This window comes from Larus michahellis, chromosome 4 (genome assembly GCF_964199755.1).
Source record: "Larus michahellis chromosome 4, bLarMic1.1, whole genome shotgun sequence".
NCBI lineage: Eukaryota > Metazoa > Chordata > Aves > Charadriiformes > Laridae > Larus > Larus michahellis.
The window spans coordinates 64,642,731-64,668,910 of NC_133899.1; positions in this window are offsets into that span (position 1 = coordinate 64,642,731).

Consider the following 26,180-nt stretch of genomic DNA (forward strand, 5'->3'; position numbering starts at 1 on the left):
GTCTTCTCCTATATCTCAGTGACACCTACTATTCTGTGGGCGCTGCTGTAACACAGAGAATTGTTTGCTGACCTTTACATCTCTGTAAGGCTATATGGGTTGGGGCCAATGCTTGCTGTTATATCAAATATTTCATCATCCGTTTCTTAGCTTTTTATTTAGCATTCAGTTCAAAGGATGTTTACTCCTAGTAGTGAAAGAATATGTGATTGAATGATTTCTAACCTTTTTTTAACAGTGGTCCACGTTTATCCCTATCCTTAACTTTGCCTTTTTAGGAGTCTACTACTGATAGCTAGGAGCTAATAATTTTTAAGTTGTGTTTCTTTTCCTTTGCCCTTAAGCTGTGATGGAAATGGGACACGTTTTTAATGTTCATAATTTTTGCCAACATCTGGATATATTTATCAGACAAATTATTAGAAACTTCACTGGTGGTTAGAACTAGCGTACACATGGATAACTACGATACACTAGGGGAAATGTCAACACAGCTTTTGAGAAAAGAAAGCCTGCTTTACAAAATCATTGGGGTTCTTTAAAGGCTTTGCTAAGGACTTGTATAAAGGAAATCTTGTTGACAAAGTCCTCTGAAAAAGGCTGCTGAGAAAGGTAAATTGCCATGGAATAAAATGGAAGGACCTTGAATGGATAAACAATTTCAAAAAAAAAACAACAAACCCAAACAAGAAACAGAATGGCAGGCACAAAGGCTTAGTCCTTACAGTGGAAGGAGGTTTTGAATGAAGTTCAAGAGGGATAAGTACTGGGATGTGTGTTGTACAACATATTAATAAATAGTTTGGAAAAGGAGTGAGTAGTGAGGAGACAGATTTTTCTGAGGTTCCTAACTTATTCTGGAGAAAGTAAAGCTGAAGGTGAAACACAAAGAATTGCACAAGGATTTACAACACCAAGTTAATAGCCAATAAAATAGAAAAAAAAATGTCAGCATAGATTAACATAAAATCATGTATTTAAGGGAGAAAAAGCCCCAGCCTTAATTTCTCATACACAATGGGGGTCTTTGAGCTGGTCACTCCCTCTGAGGAGTGAAAGTGAGGCTTATGAGGCAAACTGAAGGCCAGGAACTACAGGGAAAGATAGGACAAAATAAAGAATGTTATTATGCCACTCTGTAAATACATAATTCTCCTCCATCTTGAATAATGCATGTAGTGCTGGGCTCTCCATCTCAAACAGGTTATAGTAAAGCTGTAAAATTTTCAGAAAAGACCATAAGCACAGTCAAAGATCTGGACCAGCTTCTGCATCACAAATAATTAAGTAGGCTAGGACTCTTTCTGAGTGAAAAAGAAATGACTGAAACCATATGACAGAGTTCTGTAAGATCATATGTATCATGGAGAGGGTGTATATGGATTGGCCATTATCTCTTCCAAGAAATTTCACATCCCCCCCCAAAAAAGGGGATGTGATATTAAACTATGAGGTAAGCAGTCCAAAACTAAGAGAGCTGTTATTCACACAGCCAGTAGTTTAGCTATGGTACTGCTGGCCACTAGATGCTGTAGAGTGTAAAAGTTTACAGGGTTTCTGGGAGAGGTTAGCGAAGTTCACAGAAGAGATAGCTGCCAAGTGTTATAAAATAAGTAGAAACTACAGCTGTCTCCACAAGCCCTTGAACTGCAAATGACTGGATGCTAGGAGAATATTTGTGGGAAGCATATTTACCTTGTCCTTATACTCTTCCCTAGGCCTCTGCTTTTGGTCACTGTCAGAGACAGGATACCAAGCTAGATGGACTGACCTCCAGACTGACCCTTCATGAGTCCTCTTCCACTCTTAATCCAGATGTGGCCAACAAATTAGCTTTACTCCTCTGTACAAGGTCCTTATCCCAGCTAGCCTGTCATGCATCTTTCTTTCTGCTCTAAAACTATTTGTCAGACTTTATCTGCCCTTCCTGTCACTGTTTTAATGTTGGAATATATAAGTAACTCCAAAATGCAACACTGCAAAAATACCGCCAAAATAAAGTGCCTTTAATTTGTGCTCAGAATTATTTTCTTCCCTTCAGCGGTAAGAATGCACTGAAATGCTATTGAATTGCTGCATATATTAAAAACGTTGAATGGCTACCGATGTACCATACATACAACACATTGCAAAATAATACTTAACTCAGAGAAATGCATTTCATAAATAAAGCCTTTTATAAGTCAGAAGTTGTGTTTTCATACAAGCTGTAAATTTAATAAAGATTTAATGTCATTGTGCCCTCAAACCAGGATTTTTCAGCACGTACCACTTTCTATGAATACCATTCAAAGCTCTTTCCCTCTGTAAACATTTCCAAAGGACATAATCAGAGTCACCTGTTTTTAAGTACAGTACAATTATCACAGAAAAGCTTTGAAAGTCTGGGAAAGTAGAATACATTATTTTGGATATTAAACAATGAAGAAAAATAAAAGGTATCTGAAAGAATTCAAGGAAACAAGTCATATTCAGTAGCCTTTACTTATACAGAAGTACAATTTCCAAATGTCTAATTATACTCCACCAATTTACATTTTATATACTATTTTAATAACATTTTTAGTTATTTTGTGATGGACAATGACCGTTAAAATAGCAATGGAAAGCTGCAAAATCAGATTCTATACCAATTTGCATTGCTAAACAGATCCTTGGAGAATTCCCCCTTGAAAAGCCATAACAGATAGGTAAATTGACAGTGAAAATCCATAACAGACTTCAGGCCTGTATCTCATTTTCCTGTGCCAGCCTCAATCCTCAATAGTGTAGCTAAGGACAATGTTTACTATTAGAACCATGCAAAGGTATAGCAGTGCTTTTTCCTGACAGGGCAATAGGACATTCTATTAAAAGTGCTGTATGGTTCTAATCAACGTGCAGCATGTGGTCACTGTGGGACTGGACATAAAAAAAATTAGCATAAATAGGCAGGTCCAACCAACCATGTGAAGTTATAGAGTGATCCGTAAATCATGGTGTTGAAACACTGATCAGAATTAGCACTAAGCAAATATTGCAAAACACATACACAACATCGGCGATTTTAAACTAGCTCATTCTGTGCTTGCTCCATATTGAACTGCTTTTTCATATGCATACTAATGATTGCTTCATCCTGATAAATATTCAATCTTAGGCTATTATTGGAATATTCACCCATTGTAAGACCTTGAACCAGAAAACTGGCGGGATCACAACCTAAAGATATAAACATGAGCAGTCACCTCAGAATTCAAACACTGAATACTAGTAAATCTTTGCTGTATAACTATTCATTTCTCATGAATAACAGAAAGTAACATTTCATAAACAATGGGTGACAACAGTGATAAGTGTTTGTAATTCAGATAGATATTAAATTGCTTATGTCTGGTGGTCATAAGCCTGACAGAAATGAGACTGCATTTGAAGTGTCATCATACCTGTCAAAGTCCAGAAGACACTAACAGTGGTGCACTAGTCTGCTGCAGCCTCTTAACTAACAGAACAAAGTCAAAGCTAATCAAAAGTTAATAGAATTAATGGTAGGGGTCCAAAGTCACTACCAGTGGCTCGCTCATTCATTTGGCATCTGGCAAGACAACAAAAACATACAATAGTGAAAACCCAGCACTGTGGAAGCCAACAGCAAAACTCTGGAGATCTTTGCTGTTGGGATGGAGATTACTTTTATGCCCAAAAAGAGATATAAAACATGAAAGATTCCATGAAATTACCTATTTCTGTGCCAGAAAGTAAATCTATGGAGAGGCTGGTGGTCCTTGCAGATCCGGCTTCGGGACTGCCAAGCTTCTGGTTCACTGATTTTTTTTTGAGGGGGAAGGTAATCCTTATTTGGAGACTCATAAATAAAACCAAAGCATTTGCAAAGAACAGAACAGAAAATTGGAAGACTAACACCTCACAACTACACGTTGTGTGTTTTGTAGTTTATTTCTTTAATTTTACAGCCAATGTTTTTTAAAATACACATTAAAATACACATTCGCAGTGTTGTTTGCAGTTTAGAATCCATCTCTACAAATAAACTAATACAAAATTTCAAAGTACGTCACCAGCTGTACTGGTAGTTGTAGCTAAACTTTTAGCTACAGCTGTAGATAAACTTTTGTTAGAAAGATTTCAGATCCCCGATGAGAGCTCTATTCAAAAATAAGAGAGACTTGTTCACCTCAGCCGGTAAATATGCTGTCTGGGACAATCCCCCAGAACCTAGGAGGCCCATGCTCTCATCTGCTTTCTCATTAAATCATTTTCTTTCTCTGTGTGAGAAAATTAATGCTTAGTTTATACAAAGTGGACAACTTTCAATAGCAATTAAGAGATACTCCCCACCATAGTTCTCCACATAATTATTCTCTAGCAGAAACTACAAACAAATTTTCACACAGTTCTTCGAATCCTTAATGCTCACATTTTGAAAGTATCATTTTCATTCCAATGTACCAAAGAAATGTCAAAACCTCACAATTTTTAACAAAACTGGTTTATTTTCTGGGCAATCCTAATCCAGAGTGGCCATCTGCTAGTTCTGTACTGTGATTGCCGCGTAATACTTTCACAGAATGCAGCCACTAATGCTGAACTGCCCAATTCATTGAATCATTCATTCAGCAACTGGTTTCTTTGCACATTATGTCAGCCAGGTGTTTTTTGTTTACAAGCTATGGAGCCGAAGCAACTGCTTCTCAGTGAGCTATTTTTCTTTTTGTATCACTTGTGCTAAACGCAACCTTAAGACAAAGAAATCTTTTAGAAAAGTTTTGAAGAGAAAACTTTGTCAAGGACCTCATCTCAGCTATGACAACTTGAGAAAACAGGCCAGGTAACAGAACGGAATTAGGACTGTTAATGAACAGAACCATACTTTTCTCATCATCAGATCTGATTTTGCCTATTTGTAAACATGTCCATGTCTTCATTTGATTTCCCCATCCTACATACATAGAATGTTTCACCAGCTTTACACACAAAAAAAACCCCTAATTAGCAAGAGGGAAAAAAATCTGGAAAAAAAAGTTTGAGATTCTTCACAAAAAGAAAATCTCTGCAAGGCAGCTGGTACTGTGTCAACTTCTATGCAACCAGCCTTTTGTCCTTAGTTGTCAGGAGAGACCCAAAAGGATTCTTTGCTACCACTTTAGATGGTGACAGGTTCCTTCTAAACATCTGTTACTGATTCACTCAATTTCTTTACTTTCACATTGTCTGTTGCAGGCAAAAGGAGAGTACTTTCAAGGGTTATGCACAGTGTGCAGAATATAATTTGTAGATCAAAGATTTCTTTGTGTCCTTGACAAACAGACCACAGTTTTCACCAGCCTATCAGGGTGGGCCGTCAAAATAAATCAGTTCTGCAGGAGAGGCGTGTTCTGGCTACTGTTCGCTGAAATGAACCATTAGTCTTTTGATAAGGGATTGGCTTCTGTATCTCTCCTCTCCAGTCCCATCTGAAGCACTAAGCTGCGGATAGCTAGGTGATTTATATGAAGCACTCCATCACCTTCGTGGAATGGGAAACTTCTGGACAAATTAGAAAGGTAGGTAATGAAGTCACCAGCACCAAAACTACATTAGCAACTCAACAAGAACTACTTGCTCCCTTAACACCCGTAATCACACCACAGGGCACAAAGACCTATTCCAACATCATATTAACACGCAGCAACGTGCATTAATACAACCAGAGGTGACTCTGCCTTTTGCGTCATCCATAGCTTCATACAGTGGTGACATACTATGCTGAACAACCCACTGTACTTAGCTGGAACAAATTTGCCTTCCTAACATTAGCCAAGCGGCTCTCATTTACACATTACATTGAAAGATATGAAAAAGAAAGTAAATGCATAAAAGCTGTGAAGGACCCCTGATATCCAAACATTTCTGCAAGACACAGTATAGCCTCTTGAGATACAATCTCCCCTCCTTTGCTGGAACCAATGGGACTCTTCCACCAAGACCACCAGGATGTCTACAGCTAGAGAGGATTCTATCCTCAAGTGTTAAGAGTAGGCTACTGGAAGATTTAAGATGAAGACTTGGTAGATGGGCCAATTCACTGATCTACTGACAATGCCACCAGACTAGCGTGACCAGGGATTTGTCAGGGAAAGAGAAATTTAATCTTGCTGCTTCTTATTATTCAAAGTACTAAGAGTGAAACATGTATCTTAAAGATTTTATTCAATAAAGGAAAATAAAAAGGGGCAGCACAAGGATTTCTGCATAGCTGAGCATGCATTCATCCAAAATCCTTGACTTCAGCTGCCAAGCAAGTTCATAAATCCCTCAAATATTTCTGCATTAAATCACATGCCAGCACACATAACGTTTCCATGTTCAGTACAGAACACACTGTGTACTTCAACCTTTAGAGTTACAGACAGAGAAGAAAAGCAGTTATTCTTTTGGCATACAAATGTAGTTTGAAGAGAAAGAAACAAGAACAATACCAAAAAAAAAAACCCCCTCAACAAGCCTCAGGTCTTTACTCCTGGGGCAAATGAACACACAGACATTTTCTTTTCTAAGACCTGATTATATGTTCTTTTTTGCTCTTTCCCAGGTCATTACTCTTTATGACCAAATTACATCTCTTGACAAACTTAAACTTTGCAGCTAAAGAGAGCAACATTTATTTCTTCCATCATTAGTCACGGAGATTTTGCTGCCCATTCCTGTGCAAACACAAAGTTAACTGCCTTCCTTCTTTTGTTTCCTGTTCCTAATTAGCCAATGCAATAATGCCTTCCCTTTAGAACATGAGCACTGGACAGTGTTTACCGGAAAAAGCTGGTCCTCCTTCCTATTCCCAGAGCAGTTGATTAACCTATTCTTGTCTTGGCCAAGGGTAGGACGTATCTCACACTCATATTCTACTGTAAGTAGCCTGTTAGGTAACTTTGCTTGACATTATAAAGTAACAAGCATTTAGTGCATAGAGTCATTATGTGAAATGACTCTGAATGCCTGCCTTTTTCACCTACACCAATAATTAGGTCACTTTGCATCTAAAGCAAACAGCAATTAGAATGGAGTAGAGTAAGGAAAGATGGGCTTTCTTTTGAAAGGAAAAAGTACTACAAATTTTACATGTGAATGTTTGTTATGTCTATATTATTCCCTTGATTTGCTACTCCACCTTTTTCACAACTGTCTAAACCCTTAAAGTACAATCTTCAAAGGGCTGTGTGAACATTCTCCATTTTCCTTTCACAAGAGTGAATACAGGAGGCAATTTTGGCTGTGACTTGCCTGCATGCTTAGCTTCACATGCACATGTACACACAAAGACAGTGGAACCACTCCCAAAGCCCAGCTCAACAATGGGCAAATTCTTTCACCTTATTCATTGTGCTCCATGTGTGAAAAAGTAAACTTAGGCTTAATTTTTTTCAGCATTTCTGCAAACAGCAGCAGACCAAAAAGCCCCATTAACTTAAACTAATTATTGAAGGGGAAGACTGTAAATATCAGTAATGCTTCTCAGGAGTCATAACCCAGCTACCCAGGATTTCTTTTTACGGTGCCTTGGTTGTTAATACTTAAGTATCATCAACCATGCTAGAAGGCAACCTTCAATTCTAATAACAGGGATAGAAAGAATTTGTGGTTTACAAGCTTTTCTGAGGCTTAGAACACCAGAATTCAGAGCTAAAGTTCTGCCAATGGCTTTTCATGTGAACCAGTTCTTCTGACTCCATTAAAACTATTAGCATGTCTAACTGGAGCTATCCTTATAGCTTATAGGAACCTTATAGATTCCATACAGATACACATGACAATTGTGTGCAACACCTACAAGTGCAACAACAATGGGGTACCTACAGACATTATGAACAGCGTTATCTTTCCCAACTTTTCATCTTTATGCTAAAAAATTCCAGAAATATCTGAAATGTCAAATCAGTCAAAGTATTTTATCAGTTGTCTTTAAAATAATGACAAAACTTTTGTTCCAGAGATGTTGTTTCCTATACTGGGATTAAATTTGTCCTTTGGTCATCATAAACATTCCAGGAGAACATATGTTTAACAACATGATCATTTACAGAGAAATAGCCGCTTGACTGAGAAACACAGAAAATAGGTATCCTTAATGAGCCTTTAAACTACTGTTGTACTTTTTTTGTCAATGTATAATGCAGAATCTCCAGTGGCAACCATCCTGTTTTGGAGCTTGACTATCCTTAGTGTTTTGAAATCTTTTTTTCTACAGTGTAGCAAACATTTTCCCTGATTCAGTTTAAAACTTTTACTTTTTATCAGAAGGCAGGGCACCAAGTGCCTGATGTTTCTCGCTTAATTTTTGTTCCTGTAAAAGTTGCAGATTTTCTTCTCTAGAACTTCCACTTTTCTAGCATTCCCCATCTTGCATGCACATAGCCGATTATACTCATGTGTGGAATTTTGCCCCTTCTCTGGTTGATTTAGATCCTGTCTGTCTCACCCTATTGCTCCAATCAATCAACGTTTCACATTCTAATCTTCCCAAGTGCTTGTAGTTGTCCTGCCCTTGCTTGGTTTTGCCTGAAAATTTAATAAGGGCATTCTTTATTCTGCTGCCCAAATCCTTAATGAAAACAACAAATAATATTGACCTTGAGAAACTTCTCTTTACTCATTTTTTCAGTTTGTGAACAACAGATAGCTAATCTCAGTATGACTTTTCAGCTACTTGCTTACCCACTCTACACTAGTTCCCTAATGTTTCTGTAACTCATTTATGGAAATGCTGTGCAAGACTATCAAATTCTGTTGAAAGCCAAATTACATGTGAAATTTTCTTCCTTCTCCACAAAGCTTGTCCTCCATATTGTAAGAGGAAGTTAGGTAGCTTCAAGTTCATGAATTTTAAATAGCAGAAGTGCTTTATAAAATGCAATTAAGTTTTATTAGAGACATGAAAACTGCCACTTGTTGTGGCTGAGTGAAAACTGGTCTTGAAAATACTACCAGATATGTAAAATAAAAGCATTCTATGTTTTCCTTACCTTATCTGAGCTAGATAAAGCCATCTTATCTGAGTATGTACCTAAAGAGAAGTTAAGCAACTGGACAAACTTTGATGGCTAATCTCAGCAATTACTATGCAGGAATTGATTTTGGTTTATTGGGCAAAATCTCATCAACAGACAAATGTCATAGGTGCCTTTGTAATATAAAAGCTGTAGGTATAGGTAGTAGCAATTCTACAGTCCTTTCAGCACACAGTAGATTACGTCCCTTTCCTAATAACCACTGGAATTTGGAGTAAATGGAGGCATATTGATATATTCAGAACCATTTACTGCAATAAACTCTTAGAACAATCCATCAAGCACAGTCAGCTGCTTTTGGATTAGCTATTGGCAAAAATAATCCTGCCCATGATTTTGGTTTTTTGGGTTTTTTTTTTTAATTGGCACTAATACTTGAAGCTACTAAGGTTAGTCTGAGTCTTCTTTGTTTGTCCATCACAGTTCCAGATTTTTGACTGCTCCTTTCTTTGTCCAGAATGTTTTCACAGTTCATTTCTGAAACAACCATCACTCAAAGCCAGGGAGTCAGAGGGCTGGCTTCACTTTCTGTCACTCAGCTGCTCAGTTTTGTATATCACTCCAAATTAATTTTGCCAGAGCTTCTTACACATCCATTTTCCCATGAGTGTGTGCAACAGCTCCTTCTTTGTGCATGATTCATGGAATCCCTGAGGCTGCTACTGTCCATTTTTCTTGATCTCAAATGGTAAAATCTCAAGCTTTTATTTCTTTAGAGGTCAGAGAACTGTTCCTCACCCGCATCAATCAGTATTATAGGCACTGAAATAGACTCTGCAATGTACTGTGAGTACAATTTTTTGTCATTACCTGGCCCTGCAAAGAACTCCATATGAAAAGATGGAAGCGCAGGTTCTGCGCAGGGTCAGAACATAGAAATATGGATCAAGCTTTGAAAACTCTTGCTATTAACCTTGATAAAGGATGAAATATTTAAAAATGATAAAATTCTCATTTCTAATATGCATAAGGTTAAAAAGACTCCCCCTGCGTCCCCAGTTTCAAGGGACATTACAGGAAAGTGTAGTAATCATGAGAAAAGATTCTCCATGGAAAGTAAAGACCCGTCAAATCAGATTTTTAAAATATCTGAAATTATTAGACCTCTCTGCCCAGTAACTGTTACAATGCTCACACACAGAGAGCTCTTAGTGTGCCTCATGGTGACCTGTCATCTTCACTGTGAGGTGCAAACACTTTGTGCCATACTGCAGCGGGATGAGCATTTTAATTACTCATTTTAATAACAGACTGGCCACTACAGTGAATGATAATAAACATTTTCCCATCTGCCAGTTTTTTTAAGAGGAGAAGGAAAAGAAGGCATTTTTTTCCTCTCCCAATCTCAACTTTCCTCCCAAGCACACCTGCTAATCTTCCCACATTTCTTCTTGTCTTCCACCAAGCTAAAGAACACAATAATTCCTGTCACTAAATAGGTAACATAGGAGCAATAATAACAGAACAACACTGTTGACGGCGATGATAAGACAGAACCTATAAAACTATGGACAAAGGATGGGAGGTAAAACAAGGACCTAGAGACTCACATCTGGTCCAAAGCAAACACACATGCTTTGATTCTTTCTTCTGGCTGGTTTAATATTCAGTTTCACTTCAGCTGGATATGAGTTATAACCTATTTCACACCTAAGTTTTCAGGTACATAAAACAAAATTATTTTGTCTCCAAAGGAGGTAGTTCCCTCCAGTCGCAGTCTGGTTTTTGGCAAAAATTCACTGACCTTGACAGTAACTACCTAGTAGAAAATTGATCATTTCCATAGAATATCTGATTTTTTTTTAGTAATTCTATTAATAATTATTAATCTTTTGCATTGTGGAATTTATTGCTCTTATGAACTGTTAGGAAAGAATCAAAATAACCTTACCACGTAAAATCAACAATGTTTACTTTGTCTCTACTACTATACTACAAAAATTCATATGGCTAATTATTTAAGAAAAATGGTTTTGAAAGATCTAAGTCCAACAATTCCTGCATTACTCAGACTAAGCAAAAGAAAACCCATTTCAACTTTCATGCACTAAAATAGGATATAAACTGACAATAAGAAAAAGTGATACTAATCATGTCAACCTTTAATCCAAATCCAATAGGACACAAAAAGGTAAATGAAAAAGTAATATAGACTCAGTTTCAAATACAGTTGTTAGTAATCCTAAAATTATGACTCTTATGAAGTTATGATCTAAAGTTAGATAAGTGTAGAAGGATGCTTTTCTCAAAAGATATAGGACTTAACATGATATTGATTTTTTTGGAAGTGCAATCACTTTCCCTTCTCTTTCTGAGAAGATTTGTGAGCTCAATTCTGGCATTGTATAAGAAGAATTCTGTGCCTATTCAAGCCTTTAGCTAAAGACCTATGGAATAACATGTTAGATGTCAATCCTGATGTATATATTGATCATTTAGATCTTCCCTCCTGGAATCTACACAGATTGGTTTTTGCTCTTGATTTTTGGTTTGGTTTTTTTTTTACTATCCTTGCCCCATCTTGTTAAATAAAGCAAATGACAGAAAAAAAGATTTCATAAAAACCCTACATCTCACGTGGCTTATGAAGTGAAAAAGAAAAAAATAACGTGAACTGTTAACTCTCATTTCCAAATGCAGCCTTCACCAGGCTCAACAGGGTATTGTGACAATGAAGCAGTGGCTACACAAAACATCAAAGTTTAAAAGAATTAGATAATTGGTATAAAAGGATTGTGTTGGTATACAAAGGATACAACATGGAAGCTTTCACCTCAGGAAACGGGATGACGTCACCTGGAAGCATTTTGACAGCATTTGGTGAGGTGACTTGGTAGTGGTGTTGGTAGTCACAGCCTCATACTAGAGGAATTCAGTCACTAAAGAAAAATATTTCTTTTTGCCTTTTTCTTTCTTAAGGAAAAAAAAATCCTACTTTCTCACAGGAAGATAACTTTGGGAAGGTGGACTGTCAGACAATGCAGAATTAATGAGCAGAGCAAAAAGGAGTCAGTGAGGACTGGAATTACCTGTCCGTGGCATAGAAATGGACCAGGTCTGTGTGAGAGAGCAAGATAGAGATTAGGTGAAACATTCCCCATAGCTGCAACTTGCACAGCATGGGAGAAGCTGGATCACGAGAGAAAAAACAGCCTTTGCTTACCTTTGTGCAAAGTAGAGTTCTGCCTGTGGCTAAATGTGCTTCCCTCCCACCCCCTTTCCTTTGGTTCTTCCTGCACCTCCAACATGGAGCTATTTCCCAGTCTAAGCTAACAGTGTAGGGCATGCTTTTTCGATGTCATATATTACATCCTTGCTAAATCTTTATATAAGGAGCAAAAAGGGAAGTAGCCAAAGGCCGAAAACTGAGCGTCCAGTATTTTAAATAAGGTCCTGAACAGATTAATTTAACATATTCATCACGTTAAAAGTACTTACTTTCTTTTTGTGTATGGTCATACCCTCTCACCCTGGATGGAGTAAGCCCTCACTTTTTTGTCTAGCCCCTTAGTCTGTTTAATAATGCACAGTATGAGTTTCAAAGCAAGACTGAAATAAAAATAGCTGCTTTCCTGCATAAGTCTCAGAGCTGCTGGCTAAGAATCAGACATTTCAAATTTGCACCTTTCTTGTAATTATTTTACTTATTAACATGATCTTAATGAACTTTAGGCTTCGGGATATTAGGTGGGTGGAAGTTGAAGGATATAAGGTGGGCAGGGGTTGAAGTTTGTGGTTATTCAGGACTATTATTACCTTACAGACACTTAAAGTGAAGAAGACTAGAGGATTTCTTCTCTACAGTCATGAATTCATGCTGAAGTTGCAACATAACAAATCTCATGAAAAGAACTGATTTGCTAATTATATAGATGTTTGAGCAGTAATTATTCAAACTTCCACATAAAATTATTTTTTTAAGTGCAGAAGAAAGTACAAAATCATTAATAAAACTAACAGAATATTCTGCATTTGTAAACAGAACTTTGGTCGCAAGCAAAATCAGGAAGACTCAGGCTGGCAACAGCCTTCCACCTTCAGCTTTGATTCAAGTATTAATGACTACTGTGATCCACTGAGCATCCCAAAATAAAGGGGGGGGGTTGCGGCTAGGGACATTGCTCCTTATTAGCATTTTTTTAAATGCCATCTGATGCATTTCGATGAACTTCTAGCCTCTTGCTGTCAAACAGTTCTGATGCATCTGCTCCTCTAATTGTTATGGAAATTCCTGACAAATTCTGGGAATAGATTACACAGATAAGGGGACCCCCGTTTCTAGTATTGTATGGTATCTTTTCAATACTGTTTTACAACAGCAAAGGTGAGCTAAAAGATTGAATAGCTATAAAAACAAGAGACAGTCCATATTATTTTTTCCAAAAAAAATTACTGAATAATATTACTAAATAATATTTATTAATTCTCGTCTCTACCAAAGTAAATAGAATACTTAAGTTTAATTTCAATCATGTCAGAATTCCTCTGTCAGCTAAAATTTAAGGTGTTTTTTTTAATAATTAGTGAACCTATTAATATATGCAGACATGCATCTGTGGGCAGTACTATGCTGTACCAGCATAGAGGAAGGCATCCATTATAAAATGAATCACAGTGACACTATGTGAATATTTAAAACATTATTCTGCAAATATTGGGTCATAAGCAGCACTATTTCTAGAACGTGCTTTTGAATTTTCTCCTATGACAGAAACCCTGCTCCCAATACAAGACCGACTTCCTCTAGTTTAAGGTGAGTATAAATTCACTGAAGACCTGTCACGTGCAGAAAATTCATCTCAGCATTTTCACAGCATTTCTGCAATTTCAAATTTACCTATTGCATAATAGTTTAAATCATTTTTTAATGCCATAGGTAGAGAATGAGAAAGACATTAAAAGCTCTAATCTTTAGTATTGCTGTTACCCCAACTTTTTTCCAATAAATGGTAAAATGCTGATTCATCTTAAGTTAATAGGAACTTTGTGAAACAGATTTTTTATGTATGGCTATTATAATAGCATTTTTCTTGCTCTTTAAATACATTTGTGTGTGTGTGCCTGTATGTGTAAAGAGAAGGCGTACAAAAAGAGATTGCAAATGACAAATTCATTTTCAGAAGCCTCAAAAAAATCTATGCATTCTTTCTTGATGGAAGCATTAAAGGTCAAAGGTAAGTGATCAAAGCATCAAATCATTTGGTTCCACATAGCAAATACATTGGGAAAAACTAAATTTTGAATTTGTTAGAGTAGACAAAAGCACGTTATAAATCAAAAATCATATACTGCCACTGCTGACATTCAGCCCTCACCACAAAATAGACAATGTTTTCTTGCCATCCATCCAAATATTTTTTATATAAGTGGATTAAATAGATCATTTTAAAAGTGTTGAACTTCCAGAGGGCAATAACAGCAAAAAGAAAAGTTTGAAAGTTATTTGATTTTAACGAGTATTTTTTTGTTATAAGGAGAAGGAAAAAGACTTTTTGCATTGAGTACCAAAATTATATTTATCCAGATAAAAGTAGTGGACAAAAGAAAATGTAATTTCAAATGAAAAATGCCTTCACTTGTATTTAACCTTCAGAGAGAACATTTTCTATTCTAAGGAGTGACATGGATAGAGCAGGTAATAAATTTGTGTGAAATCATTAATCTGTAATTTTATACGTCAACAGCAAGCCAATTCCAATTTTGCACAATTGCAAAGCATTTAATATAAAAATACGGATGCTACAAAATAAATATTTTATTGTGTCATTAAAGAGAAACATATATATGGCAAAATTTACTGTATGCTTTAACTGTGAGAGAGAAATAATGATCATTTGGGGGATTTTAAACACAATATTTCTAACATATGTATAAAATCAATAAAGTGAAATTCCATGAGGTTCAAAAAGTCAGTGATGGACATCAAATATAGATTATTGTATCTCCTAAAAATAATCTATTTGTTCCCTCAGAACAAAAGTGTAAGAATAAAATACTACCATAGCATAAACCAGTTATTTTTTCAGTCAGCTACCACTCCCATCATAAACTCCAAACATTTTGGCCAAGTAAGGACTAAGATATTGCTGTTCTCTTCTCTTCTGTGCATTTGCTAATTATTCCTCCTGTTCAGATTCAGGAACTGCTCCTGATACATAGTGAAATGTGCAAATCTTTGAGCCTCCCGTGCCTTTACAAACCAATGGTTAAATTGTTTAACAGTTCCAAAGCAGATATTGAAACATGCCTGTGCATTTGTTCTCCTACAGAACTAATTCTATGACAAGTTGAACTTACTTTTTTGTACTTGTGAATGTTTGAGGAAGCTATACATATTCATAGCCTCATTAAAATGTCTTGCTTGTAATTACTTCCTCAGCAAGTTCTTGATTTTTTTCCTATGAACTACTTAGAAGAAACACAGAAAATATCACTAATAACCCTCGCTTCACTTGCCAAAACTCTCCTCTAATGAAATAGGATCAATAAGCCACAGCACATATATACATTAAACCATTATGACACAGTGAATACCACATAATGACTGTCATTATGAAGCCAAAATTTACAAGCAGCAATCACACAGTGGTGTTTTATGACACAAATTGATCTTAAAATTTTAAGTGTATCACTGGGTTCTGTTGACAACTATTTAGAGAGATGGTGTTGGCAACTGAAGTACAATGACTCACTTTTCCATTTTTCTCCCCAGAGATATAGCTGAGGTGAGACTGCTAAAGTGACTCAGTATTTTCCCACTGCCCATTAGGAATCTTTGAGCAAAACCTATACAACAGCAAGGAAGAAGACAGACTAGGGTATCAGAGAGCCAGGCTGCCTAACTGCCAACAGGGAACTAGGAAAGCTCATTCATTGGAACGTTGAACAGAACCGGCACTAAGCCGAGTGATCTGAGCACCTGATTTCATTATCCTAGGTATCCTCTAGTATCAATGGCAAGAGGTGGCACCTCCAGAAGATGATATAGAGTTTGATGATTTTAAGCGTTTGAAATATTCTGACACCTCCCTCCAAAACATAAAGAATTTGCCAAGAGTGACTAACACTCTAAAATTAGTTGTGTCAGTAAAGTCCCTAAGGTGGATGCATAAATCCATCTGATGAAACTGAAGAGAATCTACTCCAGAGCAAGCTAAAGGCCTTCCAGTTTTGTGCTTTAACTAATCTTGGCCTGTAAAAGTCTAAAAAGCACACCTTGAATATATTCCAGAACTCCAAAGACAAATAAAAGGCTATTATTTTTTTTTCGCTAAAGAAAGGCTAGAGTTCATCTACTGAAGTTAGTAACTGAATTGCAGGTACTCAATACCCAAAACCTTGAAGGACTGACTGTAGGTCAGCCTAGTCATTGACCACCAACTCAGGAAATATTCTGGATTGCAATACCACCCCTAGAGATACAGACGAAAATAAACTAAAACATGCAGTGACAGTAAAATGAGTCAACTCCACCTAGTAAATAATTCCCCTTTTTCATAGACTATCTGTGCCGATTTGCATCCTAATCACAGTCAATGCAATTTTGGCCCAGTGAGCCAGAAATAGATTTGCACTGCCTGCCCCGGAATGACAGGCTACTCCCGCATTAGAAGCAGCATCATATGGAAAATGACTCTCCAAAGGATGCTAATGACTGTATGCCTCATTTCAATCGCCATTTCCTTATAGCCAGAGAACCACAGCTACACAAGACTGCAGTATGTTTTTTGGTATTTCTCCCATGTATGTTTAAACATACACTTCTGTCTTTTACACTGGACTTGAAGGTTCTCAACATCTCATCATTTGCAAAATGAAAACTGGAAAGATTTGTATTGCAAGCACCTCAGGAATGAGTTTACCTGTCAGCATTGCTTCTCTTGTAAGTTTTCTTTTGACTGTATTTGGCAGAACTACACATACCATTTTTGAAAACTAAGCAATTTAGACAAGTGAATGTGTGCACTTCTGCCAGATTTTAACAGGATGAAGCAGGGCTGTACATGAATGCCCAACACTTACGCTTTCCTTCCTATCTAGCATATGAAATGAAATGTCACTCAACAACTAAAAAGCAGCCTTGCAACCCCACCACACAAGTTTTTAGTTGTTATTTTTCCTCTTCTTTTTTTATTTTTTTTTCTTTTCTGAAATACAGTGGCATGTTTAGATTCGACTCTGGTTCAGCATGCACATTACCCGTTCTTTACACAGGTACAAAAAATAAATACAGCCCTTCATGATTCTGGTATGGCTGATGTAACAAATTGTAGCTTTGGAATTCCTACGTCCTAGCAGTTAAGCCTCTGCAAACGTGATTCTTCACAAATTGCATGTTACCGAAAAGTTGTGCTCTGTTCCACTCTTTACGCAGCACCTAATGCCTTAGGGAATTTTACCCACACTACAGTCTACTGCTGATAGCACAGAAGACCCCAGTACAACCAATATATTATAACAGGACAGAAACAGTGACAAAAGCATGAGGTTTTCTGGTTACCCTCAAATAAAGCAGGCACCTATAATTGCTACTGGTTTTTGCTAACATATGTCATTAGAAAATGCTGTAAAAACATCAGGGTCCATCCGACCAAAAAGCTGGTAAATATAAAGTAATTTCTTCCTCACTGCAGTGTAAGCCAGACACCTCAGTGGACTGCCTCTACTACCTGATTAAGAAGAATGCTGCATCTATAAAATGAAAGAAGAAATTTATTCTGGTTCCCGTGAACTGGTCTATGTATAGAAAGACACCATCATGATTTTTACAGATTTAACTTGTGACAGTACTAAAACCATCTTTTAAAAGTCATGTCTTTGTGAAGTGAGGAGAAGTGACATTTTATTCTTCCTTAAGAAGACTGGCATCGAGTTTGGCGCTGTGTTAGCAACTTTGCCATCACTTCAGAATAATGAGTCTTGTCTAAGATGAATTTTTTTTTGCTGTATGAAACAAATAAAAAAAATCAAATACATTGAAACATGTTTATGGCTGACATCTCCAACATTTCCGCTATTGTCCATTCAAACAATGGACCAGCATTGTTCTGGACATCTTGTATTTGTGAGCCATACTTCCTTAACAAGAGCTTTTTCCTCACTTTATCACCCACAAAACGTTTATCTGTTTTTCTTCCAGATCTACTTCTGCCTAGGGGCATTTTTAAAACTAAGGCTTTTTTACTCACGTAAAATAGAAATGGTACAGAAGACGGCTGGTTGTTCTTACAAGCAAAGGCAAATGATGTAACCACAGAAACACTGAATTATCCGAGGATCTGTCCAGCCCAAATAATGCACTAAGCATGACAAGGGCTTTTTAGGATCCAAAACATTATAAACTATTTCCCACATTAAATTATCACATTAAGTATCACAGATGAGTTCATAAGAAATCTGCACTCAATCAGCCCATGAACAAGCAGTCTATAGAAAGTTCTATTTTTCCTCCTGTGTGCACAGCAGCAAGAGACCTTCCCCATTCCAAGTAGTTTTGTTCTTACTGTGGCCATGTGCTCTTCAGGTCCCAAGGACTCATTTCCAAAATATTTTCTAGGCGCTCATGACAAACCGTGCATCTCACTCGGGTGATTCCATGGAATGCTTTCCTGAAGGGAATATACGTGCTGAAGCGACTGACTAAACTGAATGGTAAATTTGATGCTAAAGCACTTTTTTTAAAAAAAAGCTGAAAAGATGTGTTCAACTTCTCATACAAATCTTTGTCATCCAAGTTCCATTAGCACAAATCCTAATAGTTAAAGCGATGCTCAGTTCCTTTACCACTTGCAGTAATTGAAAATTATTTTAATAAGAGCAGCAATATTAAACATTCGGTTTTCCTAAAATTCCTACCTGAGTATTTCAAGGCCACATTAATTAACCCTCCAGTTTCAGCCAGATGATATTTCTGGTTTGATACAAATCTCAGTGAGGTTAATGGAAAGATTTATTCTTGCTTTGAATTTGTCTTCCCTGGGATTTTTGGGGGGAGAGAGGGTGGAGCTTGCCTTAAAAAACATTTTGTGTGCCTGGCAAAACAACTTCAATATTTCTTCTTTTTCTCGTCCACAGCTTGGGAAAGAGAAGAGCCAAAGAGCACCCCCCCAAATTTTCAATACTCAGATGAATGCAGTTCTTGGCCTTTTTCTATTCAACACAGATAAGTAATGGAATCAAAATCACAGCTCAGGCAATGGTCTTAAATTCCAGGTTATAGTTACAGTGAAGGTCAGAGGCTGGGAAATAATTTTATTTGCTGACAAAACGAATGAAAAGATTGCTATTTCATGCCAATGTGAAACAAGAAAATGTTTTAGATTTCTCATTTTTGCAGGATAGACTACTTTCTGCCCAGATCTAAAATTATTGGGTTTTTTCTGAACTCTCTTACATGAGCGTTCATAATATTTAGCTGTTAATAACATTTTTACTTGCAACATAGAATCAAATACTTTGATTATTAGAACAGCTCATATGTCCAAAAATGACATGCAGCTCCAAAGCCAATAAAATAATTCATGGTCAAAAGGACCATCAATTAGGAGGAAAACCAGAAACTTGCTACCACTTCTGTGTTTTGCCAGAACATTCAGTGATAAGTAAGGAGCAAAAATTGTACAGAGTTTAGTCTAACTCAGAAAAGGTAGGGTGGATAAACTCTCCTGCTAAGATATGCAATAATATATGCAAATGGTGCACATAATCTGCAAAATTACTTGACAATCTTTGCAGATTGTAAGGGGGAGTGGATTTTATTAAAGTTATTTTTGGTCTACTGGTTTAGACATTTTTAGGCAGTAAGCTGCAGTTCAAGGAAAAATCCCCATTTTAAAGTAATTTCTGATCTATGCTATTCTTTTTCTTTGATCTCTTCTTCCTGGAATTTACTGGCTGAGATGGGATATATCTTAATATAAATTTAAAAAATGAAAACACATAACTGCTTCTGATACCTCTCTCCTTTTTTAATAACCTTTCTTTATGATACATGAACCATTTTCTTTTTATTTATAATCGCCAAGACATGGTGAATTTGAGAACTATTTTAAGGGCTTCAGTACAATGTTTTGTCTTATTGATCAAAAGTGAGAAATTTCAAATCAATACATGCACGTGGAGTCTAATTTAATTGAACTTAACGCATATTGCAGTAAAATATTTTATCAGAAATACCCTTTAATATGATGCACACTATCACACTATAGTTTACATTTTCTGTCTTACTAGAAGAGAGATTGTGTGAGTACAGGACAGGTTGCACAGTTATTTTGTAGACTTTCATGTGCTTTTCAAGAATGATTTTAGTATTTCATCATTTGGTCTTGTAAGATCTTTTTACTTCATATTTTGAAGTAGTTTGGTCACATGACAATTCTCTATCAAAATTAATAAAAAATAATTAAAGGCAGAAACATCAGAAATTTGGTGGCCTGATGGAGTGAGTTTCTTAGCAAGCACAAAAAGAATGAAAGGAACTTCACTGTGGTTCTAAAAGACTGAGTTTGAGAGAGCATCAAGAAGCAGGTGTCACATTCCTATTAGAAATCATTCCTAACAGAATTATAAGTTGCAATTGGCAAAGCAGAAGCAAACGGAGGAGGGGAGGGAGAAGTGAGTAATGATTTGCTGATGGCAGAAACATTCCATGTGAGGGATGCTTACAGAGGCAAGGCATGGTTTCCCCTTCCAGTGATCATAGAATCATTCAGGTTGGAAAAGACCCTTGGGATCATCAAGTCCAACCATCGACCCCACTCTACAAAGCTCTCCCTTACGCCATATCCCTTAACACTACATCTAAACAAGTCTTAAACACATTCAGGGATGGTGACTCCACCACCTCCCTGGGCAGCCTATTCCAGTGTCTGACCACTCTTTCTGTAAAGAATTTTTTTCCTAATGTCCAGTCTAAACCTACCCTGCTGCAGCTTGAAGCCATTCCCTCTTGTTCTATTGCTAATTACCTGTGAGAAGAGACCAGCACCAACCTCTCTACAATGTCCTTTCAAGTAGTTGTAGAGAGTGATGAGGTCTCCCCTCAGCCTCCTCTTCCTCAAACTAAACAGTCCCAGCTCCTTCAATCGCTCCTCATAAGATTTATTCTGCAGGCCCTTCACCAGCTTCGTTGCCCTCCTCTGCACTCACTCCAGCACCTCGCTATCTCTCTTGTATTGGGGTGCCCAAAACTGGACACTATACTCAAGGTGTGGCCTCACCAGTGTTGAGTACAGGGGGACAATCACCTCCCTCCTTCTGCTGGTCACACTATTTCTAATACAAGCCAGGATCCCATTGGCTTTCTTGGCCACCTGGGCACACTGCTGGCTCACGTTCAGCCGCTTGTCAATTAGAACCCCCGGGTCCTTTTCTGCCAGGCAGCTCTCCAGCCACACTACTGCTACCAAACTTCCTATTTCTCTGTACTGCTGTCTATACTGTTTACACATATGTACCCTGCATTGCAATTGATCAATGAGCTGAAGCAGAAGCATTATTTTGTGTTAGCATTATTTTGTGTTTATTTTGGAATTCAATACTGGGTGAAACAATAAGCTTTTCAGAAATCTGAAGCTCTAATACCTGACATCAAGGCCCAAGAATAGACAAGGGTGTTTCCTTTCTTCGTATTTCTCCATTCTGTGCTACTCTTCCCTCTCACCTCTCAAGCCCTTCAGCTGATTTAAATTCTGGCAGTACCAAGAAATCTAATGTGGTTCTGAAGTTTAGTTTTCACAATAGAGGAGCGTCATGGTTTGGGCCAGGTTGGCCAATGACAAGACAACAGATGCTCTCTCCCACCTCTCGCTCCAAGGAGAGGAAAAAGGGAGATAAAGAGACTTGTGAGTTTAGAAAAAAACCTAAACTACTGTAATGAAAAAATAATAATAAAATTAAAAAGGATATAATTAAATAGATTCAATATAAATAAATATATACAAAACCGGATCAAGTTCCTAGGAAGATGTTACTGGCAGGCACTGGGAAAGTTCCAGACTAGACTCAGGGACAAATGGGAACTGGAACACACAGACTGTCATAAAAAGGCAGACGAGCTGAGGGGGTCCTCCTCAGACGTCAGCCGTTGAAGAAAGCGAGCCATTGAAGAACCAGTCCATTGAAGAAGAGCCACTGCAGAAGAACCCACTGGAGAAGAGTCAACCAGACCCCTTTGATCCCTCAGCTCCCTATAGTGAGCATGGCAGATGGGATGGAATACCCTATTGGCCAGTTTGGGTCACCTGACCTGTCCACTCCTCCCCACAGGGTAAACAACCCAGCCAGCTGGCCCTGGTTGCCACAGCAACAAGCATAAGCAAGAGCATCTCTCACTGAACAGACCCTTGGCTCTGCTTCACCCTGAACCAGGACAAGGAGCATGGAACCAAGGAAGAGGACTGCTAACAATCCTCTAATGAATTATTATTTTTAAAAATTTAAAACAAAAAAAAAAAAACGAACACTTTCGAGCAAACGGTCTGTATAGGAAGCAGTATTTTCTGACTCATGCCTTGTGAAAGTGCTCATATTCAGGGAAGACTACTGAAAGGATTGCTGTGATGAAACAGGTATCTGAAGCTCCTGAGGAAAGAAACAAACTAAAGAGAAGCTACCTACTTTCAGTCGCCTCCAGGACACCAAATCCAGAATACACTTCTCATTTAATCTCATACTATTCAAAAATCCTGTTCTTTGAGTGGCCAGAACATCCTCGTCTATCACAGAGACCAACAGCTGTGATACTGGACCAAGACTAATCTTGACAAACAATACTGAATCTATCTTTCAAAAATAAGAAATGCGGCTGTTCAGACTTACGCAGTACAGTCAGTTAGTAAACATACTCATATTACCCTTAACATCTTTCTAGACATACACAGAAGAGCCTCCTAATAAGTGTAGTTTTAAGATAGGAAACTTTGTTTTAGAATCCTTGCATAACCATTATGACACAAATATATATGACTATATATGTATGTGTGTGTGACATATTTGACAAATATACATAATGTCTATTATGTTAACATCTATTCACTGTTTATTCTGCTGGAAAATGGCCATCAGATGAAAATTATTCTTCCTGGTTCAGAGTAAATGCGACAGGAGAACTGAAAACAGTTTCGCTGAGCTCTAGATTTGCATTCAGGAAATACAGCCTATGGTACAATAGGGTTAGTCACAGCATGACAACTTCCAGGGTATATTGACAAAACAGGAACAAAATTAGTGATGAATATCCATTTCCTTTCTCCACCATTCTCCTTTTTGTTTCAATGAACACTGAATACATTTTTTGGCACACAAGTTTGGCATTGTGTCTGCAATGTAAGACAGCACCAGCCAAAAAAAAATGAACCATACCCCATAAAACCCCGTATATACATTTTTTCCAATTCCACTAATTTTTCACTCTAAAAATTTCTGTGTGAATAAACTTGAAAACTAAAGTGGTGCCTACTGATATGGGTTGTTTCAAGAAATTCTCAGAAGTGCTGTTTCTTTAGCAAAAAACATAGTTCACGTTATAGATGCACTATAAAATATTTTTACATATTTCTTCATTAGTTTTATTCCACATTAATGTCTGGCTGGTACATTCTGAAAGAAAAATGAACATCCAAGATAATACTAAATCTAAATTAAAGAAAACAATTTAATAAAACTGTGGTCAAATTGCAGGAAGCACTATAAATCCACACTATAAAATTGGCATCAAGTTTTTTCAGGATTCGAAAAAACCTCATCAACTGCCAATTAGAGGCCAGATAAAATCCCAGTAGGCACCATCGGTATAGTATTCCATCACATAAAATTAATCTTGCAAGCATGAAATGAAACAGACATTACTACAAGAGCAGAAGACTCAAACCACTACAGTAATTACAGCAGAGCTGAACAATCAAAGGCAGATTCATGAACATTTTAGCAATTAAGTAGGGCAGCTTCTCCCCCCTGTTAAGTCTCAAGGTCACATACAGTTTTGGCAGTTTTTTGGACAGCCTCTAGTTTATTCACAAAAGCAGCAATCAGTCTAAAAAATGCCATGAGTGTCAGTGCAAATTAATTATTTGGGCCAAATTTGTACTGGATGTGCATTCTTTTTTAACTGTTAAGACATCAGCCTGCAGCAAAAGAGTTTTAGGACTTAGCCACATGATTCACATAACCAACACAGTATTAAGAGCTGCAAAAAAAAAGAATAAGAAAAAAAAGCTGCCCTCAACCAGCCCTCAGTGGATTTTATTTACCAATTGATTTACCAAATATTTATGACTATTGCAGCGTTTCTTCTTGGAAAAGTAAATATACCAAAATAAATATTTTTTTTTTTTTAAAAAGGCAAAACTTACACTGTAAGCTTACAATGAATGATCTAACAAGCTCTAGCCAAATTCAGAAATATTTCAGTCCAGGAGGAACCTTGCAGTGCTGTGAGATGTACACATATTCGAAATAAACTGAGCTGGGGATCATGCTGTGATCCCCAAGTATAACCTGAGCCAAAACCTCACCAGGACTTGTGCTAACAGATTAACAGTGGGGATGAGAGTGGGACAGGACTTGGCCCCAAGCTCTGGCTCTCCTTTAGTTTTCTAGTACATGTTACCTGACTGCCCTGATGTAGCAAGAAGAGGTGCAGAGAAAAAACAGTTTGGTCATTGGTCATTTCTGTCTTGGTGAAGTCATAGGGAAGCAGGTCTCTTAAAATGAGACTGCAAACCGCATTCTGTGATGGTCATTCATGCATCACAAAATTAGTCTTAGGGTCATGACCAGCAAAAGCAGAGAAGTTCAGAACATGCAATAGGGAGGCATATTCCAAATAATAATCTTACTCTACAACTACAGAAAAAAAAACCACATACAAACAGGTTTTGACTCTAGTCATGGAAACATATCATTACATATCACAGCCTCTCTCATACAACACATGGTCTCATCTCTTACTCATCCTAATGGCCCGTCACTGGCCTCAATCCAGTTTGTCTATGTCCCTTGTGTACTAGAGGGTCCAGAACTTATCCCAGAACTCCAGATAGGGTATGACCAGTGTTGAATAGAGGGGACTAATCACGTCCCGTGGCCTCCTGGGGCCACTGTGATGCTATGCAATGAACATAATTCAGTAACAGGCAACACTGCCAGATTGATTTTTGATGCAATAATTTTCACCCTCTCCTTGCAAAAGCAATATTTCTATTTCTGCTTGTCCTCAGATAGAAATAAAATATGTTAGGTCATAAAAAACTGGAATAGCTCTGACAAATCATAGAATGGTTTGAGTTAGAAGGGACCTTATACGTCATCTAGTTCCAACCCCCCTGCCATGGGCAGGGACACCTCCCACAAGACCAGGTTACTGAAAGCCCCATCCAACCTGACCTTGAACACTTCCAGGGATGGGGCATCCAAAACTTCTCCGGGCAACCTGTTCCACTGCCTCACCACCCTCATAGTGAAAAATTTCTTCCTAATATCTAATCTAAATCCACCCTCTTTGAATTTAAAACTGTTCCCCCTCATCCTATCACTACACTCCCTGATAAAGAGTTCCTCCCCATCTTTCCTGTAGGCCCCCTTTAAGTCCTGGAAGGCTGCTACAAGGTCGTCCCAGAACCTTCTCCAGGCTGAACAACCCCAAATCTCTCAGTCTGTCTTCATAGGAGAGGTGCTCCAGACCTCTGATCATCTTCTGGACCTGCTCCAACAAATGCATGTCTTTCCTGTGCTGAGGGCTCTAGAGGTTGATGCAGTACTCCAGGTGGGGTCTCACGAGAGCAGAGCAGAGGGGCAGAATCACCTCCCTCGACCTGCTGGCCACGCTTCTTCTGATGCAGCCCAGGATGCAGTTGATCTTCTGGGCTGCAAGCGCACATTGCCGGATCATGTTGAGGTTCTCGTCAACCAACACGTCCAAGTCCTTCTCCTCAGGGCTGTTCTTAGTCTATTCTCTGCCTGTATTTATGCTTGGGATTGCCCTGTCCCACGTACACTTTTTCCATTCCCACTTTTCTCCTTTAGTCACCATTATTCTTTTACAGCAGCTGCTCTGAGATTCCTAGTGTGTAGCACTCTGCTGAATGTACAGTTTTAAGCACTCAGCTTTTCACAGTTTTTCAGCACTGTGATTATAAA